The sequence below is a fragment of the Borostomias antarcticus genome (genome assembly GCF_949987555.1).
Source record: "Borostomias antarcticus genome assembly, chromosome: 17".
Classification (NCBI taxonomy): Eukaryota; Metazoa; Chordata; class Actinopteri; order Stomiiformes; family Stomiidae; genus Borostomias; species Borostomias antarcticus.
This window is the reverse complement of record NC_140250.1, coordinates 10,356,952-10,369,348: the sequence shown is the minus strand read 5'-3', so window position 1 is coordinate 10,369,348 and position 12,397 is coordinate 10,356,952.

Here is a 12,397-nt window from a genome sequence, read left to right as displayed (position 1 = left end):
ACGATGACCTCATGGATGTTTTCTTTGTTTTGACATAAAAGGTATTCAAGTAACATGCTTCTGTACATCCATGTTGGCTGTTTGCCTTGTAAAGACCAGGTACATAAGTACATCAGAACTACAGTGTAGAAGTTGTAGTAGTAGTAGATGGTCCAACAGAGTCTATGTGTCATGAATCAGATCTGAATCTTTAGCATCTGGTGATGCTGCCGAATCACACCAGTCACACGCACGCATACATGCACTCACACACAGCCGTGTCAGACAGGTTGGGAGACAAAAAAGAGCAAAGTGAAAAACAAAAACAACTTCCGCGTTGCAAGTAACAGAAATGGTACTCCTTAGAAACGACTCAGGGTCTATTTCTTACAGTCCTTAGAAACGACAGGGCAAGACTCTGCTGGACCATCTGTAGAATTCTATGACTGATTCAACTGACCTCTTCTACTCTTGTAGAGCAGGGCAAGAGAGCGAGGCAAACATCCATCCATACATCCATCCATACAAAAAAAAAAAAGAAAAAAAAAAAGATGCTTGGTGCTAGACAAACAACTTGATTTTCAGCTGCTGGATCTTTGCATTCAGCTTGTGCCCATCCATATTCATTATGATCTTCTGGCAAAACTCAAAAGTGTACTTGAGGTTCTCTGGAAAGCTTAGGTCAAGGGCATAAATGAGACCAAACAGCATGATGAACCCCATGAGGACGCTGCCTACGTTGCTCATGACTTTGCAGCCTTCGATCACAATTCCCACGTCCTCTGGCTCCACATTCCCATCTCTCCAGACGATGTAGATCCCCATGACTGGGATGTCTTCCTCTGCACTGTCAGAGGCGGAGTCCTGAATAACACCACAAACAAAACGCTTGTGTTAAGTAAAGCTGAGCACCACAACCTATCATCAATTGCAGTTTACAGGAGGAATAAGAGTGGGCAACACTATTCAACGCTACATTTTAGGCATTTAAGCGTTGATTCAGGCTGTTTCACTATTGGGAAATATTGTGATAAACTTGCCTGATATTCCTTGAAGAATGTGTCTGGATCCTCATTGAGGTAGATGACCAAGCTTCTCAGGATGGACTCCCTCCTGGTGTCGATGTCGTCACGCTAAAGCAAGGGTGAAAAGTCAACAGAATTAAGCCAAATGTAAGCTAAATGCCCCAAATGAGCTAGTAGTTAACGTGCATGGTTTACACATACATTGCTGTGTGAATGAAATACAAACACTTTAAAGCGCTTTGCAGTAATGTGCTGAATAAGCAGGCCATTTGCCATTAAATGAGCAGCTCTACAAACCGATTCTTGGATCGCCAGGACTTTCTTGATCCTTTGGCCCTTCACTCCTCCTTTGCTCTTGAAGACCAGCAGTAGCTTGTCTGAGAAGTGGTCCAGCTGTGAGTAGAACTTTGATTGCAATGGCTTGGTGGTGAGCCGCAGGAACTCAGCATTCACCTGAAAAATATTAACAAGCAAAATACAGCCATTTGTTATTTGTTAGTTCAGGATGTCTGATCGTGACCCAACTAGCACCTTGGACAATCACCCTGTGTTCCCGGCGGCACGCCCCGCTCCCGTTCTCCATCATGATCACCGCATCCGTCAATCACCACATCAACGACAGTTCAAGAACTTAGTCTGCACATTCATTCATTGCCAGATCGGTGCCTTTAGTCCCGTGGTAACCAAACGACTCTAGCCTCTACTGTTTAAGTACCCATACCTTCTAGTTCAAGTTGCTCTTGTGTTTAGTAACTTTGCTCTCCTTCTGCCACAGGATGATCACTTCCCCCTGCCTGCCTTCCACTCGGCCACGCCCGTCCCTGGACTCCAGCCTCTATTTCCCAATAAACTTTCCCCCAATGGGGTTACACTGTGCCTCTACCTCCGAGTCATGCTTTTGGATTCAAATACGTTGCCAACACAAAGCTAAGCATTGGGTAGGAATAGTTTAGGTTTAGAAGTAGTCTGTTAAGTGATTAGGGATGTAATTAATCTAACCATTTTTTCCCACAGCGTTTCAGACAGGTAGGTACTAGGACTCATATTAGGAAGTGTAGGTTTGGAACTAGCACGGTACGTGATTAGGGATGTAATAATTCTAACCATTACTGTAATTAATCTAACCATTTTTTCCCACAGGGCTTAAGACAGGTAGGTACTAGGACTCGTATTAGGAAGTGTAGGTTTGGAACTAGCACGGTAAGTGATTAGGTAATGTAATAATTCTAACCATTACTGTGATTTATCTAACCATTTTTTCCCCACAGGCCTCAGACAGCATTTGCTAACGTAGGCAGGTAGAGGTAGAGGCATCAGTATTAATATGAGACTGTTTTATAACCAGTCAAAAACTCTGGCAAATTCAAATTGTGATTGTACATACACATTTACTTACTTCACTCTCCTGGAACAGGGCAGGCCATCTGTCTTTAAAGTCTCCAATCATGGGCCTCTGCTCCACAATCTCTACACGTCTCTGCGAGAAGGTTTTCTCCATTTTTGCTCTGATGACCACTTCATTGTCACGCTTTTTCACTTCAGACAATAAAGCAACTCTCTCGCTCTCCAAGCTGTCTGATGTTTCTCCTTTTGGGTGCAGAGGAAGGTAGTGAACTTCAGCCTTTCTAGCTTTCTTGATGTTGGCTGCAGCTTTGCCTTGGCCTTGTCGTTTGTGTTTCAGGGAGTTTACACGGATCTCAGGATGTCCAAGTCGCCCAAGCTTGGTACGATAGTTTTGCATTTTATACTTGAGTGATTGTTTCCATCCCCCAAAACCTGTCTTGGATCCCAGCTGCCCCAAACAAGGATGTGCCTTCGTCAAAGCTGCTGCTACCTCTTCACACTGATAGTCTTTTGGGTATTTTGTGTATTTCACCATCTCTTGGGCTAGGCCATCAAGAATGACTCCTTTCAGCTTTGGGCCAGGGTTGAAGTATATCCCGTTAGTCTCAAACTCTGCATTCTGTTGGCGAAGTTCAAATTCAGCGTCGTAGCTGAATTGAGGGACCACAAAAACCTGGGGCCAGGACTCTCGTGAGGGCCGAGTTTCTGGGGATGAATGCGGGGTTGATGTGTACAGCGTATCATCGCTGCAGGATGAGTCCAGTGTTGAAGCAGTGGTTTCAGTCTCATCAGCTGGCTGTACGGTATACAAAGTGAGAGTGGGCTCCACAGGTGACGCGGTAGGGATGTGCATTACTTTCAGTGTGCTTTTATGTGCTATTTCAAACACAGAAGTCAGGTTTATGAACTCGTTCAAGTCGGCATCCAGGTGCTGCAAACGGAAGTCCTCTTTAACTTGAAAGCATGTCTTCACCAGTGCATGTAGTTCATCTACCGTTTCTGGAATTCCGTAATTGAGGGTCAGTTTTCTGGAATCCGATTCATCCCCGAAGAGGATCCGCAGAACAGCTGTCATTGTGGAATACTTAATCTAGAGCAGAAACAAGGGAGAAGGAGAACAAGAAAGTAGGTTACTCATGTAACCCGAGTTCTATGATACATGACTGAAATGTTTCACTATGGGATCATGTGGCATCCTGCTGGAAGCTGACTGTCTTTAGAACTGCACGGTAAGTTTTAGGGATGTAATAAATCTAACCATTACTATAAAGGGGCACTGTCACGCTAGACTAACTTAAGGTTATTTGGATTGTATGTTTAAATTGTGTGTGTAGAAAGGAAATTTTCCCAGGCCAAAACGAGTTTCTAGCCTGTGTTTCCCAGAAGGTGAAGCATGCTCAAACTCCAACCTTGACTGTTTTGTTGGCAGGCTCCTCCAGTCAAGGTTGGAGTTTGAGTGTACTTTACCTTCAGGGAAACGCAGACTAGAAAAACAGTCGTGACATCACTGGACTGGTTTTGGCCTGGGAAAATTTCCTTTTTATAGGACAGGGTCACACTGATGGCGATTCAAGTCTACACACAATTTAAACATTCAATCCAAATAACCTTAAATTAGTCTAGCGTGACAGTACCCCTTTAATCTAACCATTTTTTCCCCACAGGGCTTCAGACATGTAGGTACTAGGATTTGCTTGGATTTCTCTCTACAGATAAGTATCACAGGTAAGCATTTCAAACTACTGATTCTGCTGCAGACGTCTCAGACATATGTCTGTTGTCAGAGGCTTCCAGCAGGATGTCACGTGAGTGCCATCCCATAGTGAAACATGGAACAAATAGAACATTGGGGTTATATTTTAGATTAAAACAAAAATAGTTTTAGAGATTCTATAAGAGCCTGGCATCCAAAGCTCAGACTATTTGGGTTTAAAAATTATACTAACCTTTAATGATGATGAATCTTTTAAGCATTACCATGCGCAGATCTCCAACCATGTACTCCACAAGGGGATATGGGTCCACCAAGTCACCAAGCTCAATTATGGCAACCTCTCGTGTGGGTGAGGCAGACAGCTCAAATCCACCGTAATGCTCCCTATACCAAGCACATTCATCTTTCACTAGAAAACACAGCTTCTCCTTAAGAATGCACAGCTGAATGATCTTGTTAAACTTGGGCAGCCCATCTAGAGATCCATGTACAATAAGCATCCCCTCACTGTAATGTATACCACTGCAAGACACATTTTTTGCCATATGAACCTCAGTCACATCTGGGTATCTCTGCTTCAGAGTAGATACGACTCCCTCATTAAGGACATCAACAGGCATGAGTGAAACATCCGTGACCTCCAAGGATGACTTCTTGAGACTGGAGGAATGTGTGTGATAGGCGAGCATGAACTGGTGTTTAGTAGCTAGTGAACGAGGTATATTCTTAAAGCAATTAGTGTGACGAGCAACCTGCTTGAAGAAGCTATGTTTAGCCTCAAATCTCATCGTCCACAGTGCAATAAGAGGTCCGAAGCAACGAATCATTTGCGGGTAGTGCTCCAAGTAGTGATGTTTTGGTAGGAGCTTGATTTGTGGAAAGAGTTCAAGATAGCGCTGTCTGTGATCACAGATCCTGGCCTCAAGATATGCAATGGTCTCATCTGTGTGAACCGGGGCCACAATCAACTCAACGATGTCCTTAAGATCTAAAATCACCTGCCATGCTGGCTCATTTTCTGGTAGGATTTGCCCAATCACAAAGGGAAGCAACCTGAGCAAAGTCCAATTTTCATGGGCATTGCCACCTATAGTGTTTCTAGATGTGCAAGAGCGTGGTATGGCATGAGGGCGATTGGTTTTGTCCCCCCACTTGTACGGAAATGCCAGAATGAGTGTGTTAAGGCTATCAAGAGTGAAGTATTTTTTGGAGATCAAGAAGCGAATACAGTGTGCAAGTTCGACTGGAACAACACCCTCGAAGAGATCATGCACAATATCAGGAGGATAGCCAGTGCTTACGTGAAAATGCGAAAGGTGCTCAGTTAAAACACACTGTTTTTTGACACCACAGCAAATAGTTGCATTCTCCTCAGCAGACTGAACATGAACATCATGGATCTCTCTGCTTCTAAGTTGGAAACCACCTGACTTGATATCCTTACTCTGAAATTCTGATTTATCTCCAGTACAAAACCTGCATATTGACCCACCAGAAAAACTCTCAACAAAGCCACCTATTCCGTGGGCTCCAAGATTGTCAGCTATTACGCACTGGACAGTACCTTTAACAAACTGACCAAGCTGAGAAATAAAGATGCCGTGCTGTTCTAATATGCTCAAGTCCTGCAAGAGAGGCTCCAACACTTTTCCATAGCCATAGGACTTGACGTCATCGGATTTGCATAGAACAGCTAAATAGATTGAGGTAAGTGTTGAATGGGAACCTGGTGGCAAGTTACCCAGAACCCAATAGACGCCACAGAGTTTGTGCTTTTTACGAGATGTCCCAAGAGGGTTACAAATCTCGAAGTCATCCACATACAGATTCACTGCTATTCTCAAACCTTCACTCGAAAGAAAAGGATTTTGTTTATAGTACTCACCGTCTCTTATAGTTCTGTACTCTTTGGGATCAGATGATGGCTGGCTTTGTACTCTCTGAGTTTCAAGATGTTCAAGGACACCTTTATGAGAGAGCAAATTTTGCAAAGTTGTCAATATAGGGATGTATTGAAATGTTCTTTTCCTCTGGGCATCTAGGATGTACTCAACCGGCTCTAAAACACCAAAATGAGAGGTGTAGTACTGTGTACGTTTATATGCAGTAGCAAGAGGGCCATCCTTTGCAATAGCTATACCCAACGGACTAGATTTGCATAGAACAGTGGAAAGCTCATCAACTACTAACTCTTCAACTTGTAGTTTATGACTCTGGAGTACGTCAGAAATGATAGAGTTTGTGATAGGCAATGATGCTGTACTTAATATGTAGTGAAGTTCAGAAAGGACCTCATCAATAACTGCCTTTGGAACGTGAACAATATTTTCCAACTTCAATAAAATGCAAGCTATTTTCTCTTCAATAAAATTTGACTGGTGTGATTCGGCAACATCACCAGATGCTAAAGATTCAGAGTCATGATCTGATTCATAACCCACAGACTCTGTTGGACCATCTGTAGAATTGTCTGATTGATTCAACTGACCTCTTGTACTAACGACGTTGGGTTTAAAGTCTTTCAATGAATGCTGGTTGTGTTTCCTGTTTTTGTGTGTGTTGAATGTACCGTAAACATTAGTTTTAAACGTGCATCCTAGAAACATACAAGGAACTGTTTCATCATGCCTGAGATGCCGATTTATGTGTTGAAAATAATCTCTTTCTGTTGCTAGGTCTCTGCATGAGCACACATGACACTGGAATGTAGAAACTTCTACTGGCTTTGGACCTTGCTGTTTGCCATGAGTTTTGTACACGTGATTTGATAGCTTACTCCATGTATTAAATGAACATGGGCAATCTTTGTATGGACATGGAAAGCGATAACTGCCCCTAAGATGCCCGTGAGTCTGCCTAATATGTTGTAACAACAAATACCTGCTAGCTAGTTCCAAACCGCACTCTTTGCACTTCCACATTCATAATCCTGAAAAGGAGAAAAAACTGAATTAGCACATATCACATAAACAAATAGGAATAGTTTATGGAGGTACATTCCTCCAGTCTCTTAGTTACTTACCATCACTAAGAGGTTGCCACAAATCTTGGCTCGGTACTCTCACCTTCGTAACCCTGAGGAGAAAAGAGAATTACCATATAAGATATGGTTCTTCTGCCACAGGATGATCACTTCCCCCTGCCTGCCTTCCACTAGCCCACGCCCGTCCCTGGACTCCAGCCTCAATTTCCCAATAAACTTTCCCCCAATAGGGTTACACTGTGCCTCTACCTCAGAGTCATGCTTTTGGATTCAACGTTGCCAACCTAACACAAAGGTAAGCATTGGGTAGGAATAGTGTAGGTTTAGAACTAGCACAGTACGTGATTAATCATTCTAACCATTACTGTAATTAATCTTACCATTTTTTTCCACAGGGCATCAGACAGGTAGGTACTAGGATTCATATTAGGAAGTGTAGGTTTAGAACTTAGCATGGTAAGTGATTGGGTAATGTAATAATTCTAACCATTTTACATGTTTTTCCCCACAGGGCTTAAGACAGGTAGGTACTGGATTCATAATAGGACCATGATCTTAATATTTCCCCTCACATAGTACTAGACTAGCTGGCGGTCTCATGTCACAGAAATGCAGAAAATTATTTTTGGGTCTTGCTGAGGCCAATTCACAAAGTAATAGCAGAAAAGCCTAAGAAAGTTAAGAATATTTAACTATAAATAAGTTAACTCATGCAGCTTTAATATTTCCCCTCACTTAGTACTAGGCTACCTGGCCATCCTGTGCTAAAGTCCATCTCATGTGCAAGACTATTTCAGAAAATGGCGTCCCAAAATGTGACACGTGTGCCAAAATCTGTCCTGCGCCACCACGAGCTCTTTGCTATGCCGACGCTAGCATTCCGGACATTCCTCCGTTTCGCGGGTTGTCCGGGACAACTCGGAATGTTAGCAATAACTAGCTAACGGTGGTAACGCCCCCCATTAATAAATTGAATTAAATGCCAAACTATTTTGCTAGCTAACGTTACTGAGCGAAGACCACACATCCAGTAAGGTCTACTAGCTAGATAACCTCCTAGCCAGCTAGCCTATCAAATTAACGGAGCTGAACGGAGCAAAATTCGCCTCGCTAGGTCGCTAGCTAACACTCGGTAAGTTAGCTAGTGCTAGCCAACTAGACAGACACTCGGTAGTTTTACAAGTGTTATAGCGAGCTAGCAAGGCGAATTTTGCTCCGTTCAACTCAGTCCAGTTGACAGGCTAGCTGACTAGGTAACATTAGCTAAGTTAGTCAGCTAGATGTTAGTGCTAGCTAGCACTAACGTTGGTACCACTACGGCAGGACTAGCTAAAGCTAACGTTACCAGTAGCTAAGGTCTAGTTAGCCTGAAAACGGCATCAAAATTTGCCTCGCTTATCACGGCTGTTGCACATATTTCGGTCAATATTACGGAATGCACGTTATTTGACAGCGAATTACATTTTCAACTACTAAAAAAACTGAATACTACTTACCAGAAGGAATGGACTCGCGGTTAACGGTGTCTTGCCAGAGAGGGGTTGGCGTGCGGCTGCAAAGGGGACGTGCATCGAGAACCGCCAAGAAGAAAGCTCTCGTGCCGTTGTTTCGCACATGCGCAAAGGGCGCCCCCCCCCCATAAAACTCATTTCTTTACCGTTGATCTAATTCAATAAATATCATTAAGTGAAGTGATTAATACATTTTATGTTACATCAATTAAATATATATACATATATATTTAAAATAGATATATTTAAATAAAGCGAACAATATTTAAATGTGTCACATCTAAGAAGGGCTTGAATCATTTTTTTGAGTGTGGGGTGTCTCGCCTTAAAGTAGGCTATAAAAAATAGGAAAATCCGAACCATTTAGCCTATAATTAAACAATAGCCTAACAATAACAAAATGAAAGACTTCTCTAAAGCACAACTTAACTTGTATGGTAGAGTGTAGGCCTACATGAGAAGGCACTGGCTATTTAAGCAATTGACCACTCGAGGCAGTGTGTTACAGGGGATTTTACCACAGCTACGGGGCGTTGTTAGCCTAAAACCCCCGTAGCTGTGGTAAAATCCCCTGTAACACACTGCCTCGAGTGGTCAATTGCTTTTCTACAACGGTAACTACATATATATATGTGACTGCCGCTGGTAATTTGGTCCTCAACTAGGCAAAGGACATTTTTCAGGTTTTTACAGATTATGAAAGTGCAGATTGTAAGCTTTCAAATGACGTCTCATACATTGAAATCTGAACATAGTTGAAGAAGATATGCGTATTTGAATGCTAGTACTGCCAAATCAACTTAGCTGAGAAATCCTTCTCCAAAGTTCTCCAACATTTTCACACCTCTGACTGCCAGGTAATGGGCGTGAACAATAGCCTTGTAACCGCACCCCCAGCCACTCCCCCACTGGACGATCTGTCATTATCTGTCAGAGTGGCTGTCAACTTGGGGTATTGTCTGTCAGAGTGGCTGTCAACTTGGGGTATTACCTGAGAGTGGCTGCCAAGTGGGGTGCTCTCTCACTGATGACCCCACACTCTTTGAGTCAGTATTAATCTTGTTCTTAACTGCATTCACAACACAATGTAAGATGAAGTTCAAATTTAACGTTCTTTATTGTCACATACATGATATAAAGTACAAGAATAAGTAGTAAAGTGTACAAAAAAAGGCAACAGTCTAAGTGTTAAAGTGTACAGTCAGTTGTCTGTTTTATAGACAAGGTGCATAGTGTTCATTGTGATCAAGTGTACAACAAAGTAATAACAGTCCCCAGCTCAATACTCAAGGTAATAACAACAGTTCTCAGCTCAGTATTCAATATTCTGAAAATGCAGTCTGTGCAAGTGTGGGCAAGTCTGTGCAAGAGAACAAGCAACGCTTCAGTATACAAACAGGAAAAGGCTGTGGCCTTTCTCCTGCAGTGCTGTCCGTCCTGATGATCTGCAGTGAATCTACAAGCAGACAGTCTTGTTCTGAGCTGCTGTGGAGTTTGGCGGGGGACATGTGACGTCTCGTCCCTCATCAGAACAGAACTCTCTGATCTTGTCAAAGAGATACGTCTGTCTGGCCATGTCCAGTCCGGGTGGGGCTTGCACAAGAAGACCTTCTCTGGGGGGCAGGACATCAGGCTTGCGCACCAGCTGAAACTCGACTGCCGGTGCATCACGGTGTTCTCTGGCCACAACCATGCCAGGTCTCTCAGCATCAAAACTGCAATAGAATAGAAGGAAGAAAGTACATTAAACTATTGCCCACAGTACTGGCACTCCATATAGATAAAATAGTACCAGAATGTGTTGATTAATTAGACTAGCTAATGCATGATAGGATAAACGTATTCTCAGCTGTTGTGCAAAATCAAAGCTGTAGTGCATAGTGATCTTCTTCATCCCTGTGATCACTAGCTAGCCATGTCCCTGTGCTAGGCAGCTGGCTAGATATTAGCTGCCTTGCTGGCTAGTTTAGGAACAAAGGGCTTGCTCACTAGCTAGCCATGTCCCTGTGCTAGGCAGCTGGCTAGATATTAGCTGCCTTGCTGGCTAGTTTAGGAACAAAGGGATAGCTCACTAGATATAGCCATGTCCCTGTGCTAGGTAGCTGGCTAGTTTAGGAATGAAGGGACAGCTCAGCTAACTAGCATGTTAGCTAATGTTAGCTAGCTAGCCTTTGTTAGTTAGTGTAAGTGCCTTTGTTATGCTAGCTAGACTTAGTCACTTGTTTAGAAAGGAGCTTCTGCTAAACGACTAACGTTAATGTAATGTAAACAGCACAGATAGTATAAAGATCAGCTTACCCCAAAGCAAAGCAGAATGCTTGGCGGCAGACAACAGTGGTGTGAATCTGGTACGTCGTTCGACTTTCGCTTGGTAGCAACTTGCTTTGTTGATACAGTCATCTCTGTCCCTACTAACACAGTACGTAAAACTGACGGGACACATTGGTGGTATTGTGGTAACTTTGCGACGGTAACCAGCAGCGGACCTGGCTGACACCTAGCTGACACTTGCCTTTTCAGTCGCAAAATAACCAAAATAGCCGTCCTCAAGGACACTGTAAGGGAACGTAGCCGCCACTGCTGCTTAAATCCGTAACTACGATGTAATTAAATAACGTGACAATGTGGTTACATCACAGTCCCAATCTGACTTTATTGGAAATGTGTCACAGTGGGTCAGAACATTTGTAAATTAGTTAGGTTTTAAAATACATTTTGAAGTCATACAGTTACAGAATTGTAATAATGAGGAGAAATCCTGCATGTCTGTTTTGTGTGTAATTTCTCATTTACAGTTAATATTAACACTAAAGATTTGCAGTCTAGGCCTAATAAAAATAATGATAAAAAATATGCCTATGAATAAAGTTCTAATTTTGCAACCTAAATGTGAGCAATGAACGCTGAGCAGTGAACGTAAAACAAAGAATGCAAGGCATTGGGCTACTTTCTTAGGTGACACAATTGAAGAACTAGACAAACAAGTTACACACTCTGGTACAGTAGGTGGCTGTATGCACATTAAAGTTGTTTGCGATCCGCCACTAAACCCAGCGAAGACAACGACGGGTTATACTTCCGTTCCGTTTGAAACAGAAACGATTGAGAAAGACCAGTCTTTGTCCCCGCGACAACACAGATCCTGTAAGTATCTCAATTTCAATGTATACATAGCTAGCTATGTATTTTGGTATCGTCCCAGATAAAACACCAACGTATTGTGCAAGCTACCCTTTTGTAATGATTATCTATATGCAGATGCTCTCTTTCCAATGTTAGCTAACTAGCTAGCCAGCTAATGTGATTAGCCTTTTTCTGTACATCATGGCTAGCTAAGTAGCCTACGTAAAATTACTCTGTCGCAATTATTGTTATAACTTTCGCTTTTGTGTAATTGTAGCTTAAATTATAACGTTGGCTTGGCAACTTGAGAATATTTCAGTTGTGTACACTATAACTTTTTATGAAGTGTTGTCGTGGGCCATTGTTTCCTAATTACGGGCAATGGTGGAGTCTTCTCGAGTCTAGCAGGCTCGCGCGAGCTCCTGCACGTTCGTACTGTTTCATCGCTTGGAATAAAATGCGATAATTAGCTTACTCATTGATTTCGCATTAACCCACGACACCGTTAGTATGTGTTTGTTTTTAGGCATTCATTTTTCCGAAGTTAACGTTAACAGAATACTAGAAGCCCCAACAACGGAGCTAGGCTAGCTTGCAGGATTTGTTATAGCAGCCATTTTGGCTTTTTTGGTTACAGCAGCCATCTTGGTGGTTTTGGGATGTGATTTCATGTTACTCTTAACTGTTGAAATGGTTGCTCATTCTGTCAAACGGGTAA